Here is a 369-nt window from a genome sequence, read left to right on the forward strand (position 1 = left end):
TTAAACATCTTAGATATCTTATATCTTGATTGGCATAGGGTAGCAAGTTGCTAAACAATTCCAAGGAAATCCAAATCCTTCAGAAAGATCTTATCTCCAGAAAAAGATCATTTGCTCTGCTCACAAGTTTTAAAACTATCTACCTATTTTAACATTAATTCTTGATCATCTTTTGAAGTGAATGAAATACGCGTGCTGATTATATTCTTAAATAGTTTACCACTTTGAAGATATAGTTTAAAGAGTTTTTTTCTCAACACGTTAGCATTTTTTTTTAATGAGGAGGCAAGGTCTACTGAGTAGTGAAGGATATGCGCTTTGCTTTTCACTGTCAATATTTTTTAGTCCTTCAGAAGACCTGAACTGACC

The 369-nt window shown here is 32.5% G+C and overlaps 1 long non-coding RNA gene across 2 annotated transcripts in view; it reads right to left on the minus strand.

The window, feature by feature from the left end:
- LOC119582174 overlaps window positions 1–369 on the minus strand; it is a 39074-nt gene that overhangs the window by 37824 nt on the left and 881 nt on the right. The gene's annotated exons all lie outside the window — the stretch shown is intronic.

Source organism: Penaeus monodon, chromosome 15, assembly GCF_015228065.2.
Source record: "Penaeus monodon isolate SGIC_2016 chromosome 15, NSTDA_Pmon_1, whole genome shotgun sequence".
NCBI classification, from domain to species: Eukaryota; Metazoa; Arthropoda; class Malacostraca; order Decapoda; family Penaeidae; genus Penaeus; species Penaeus monodon.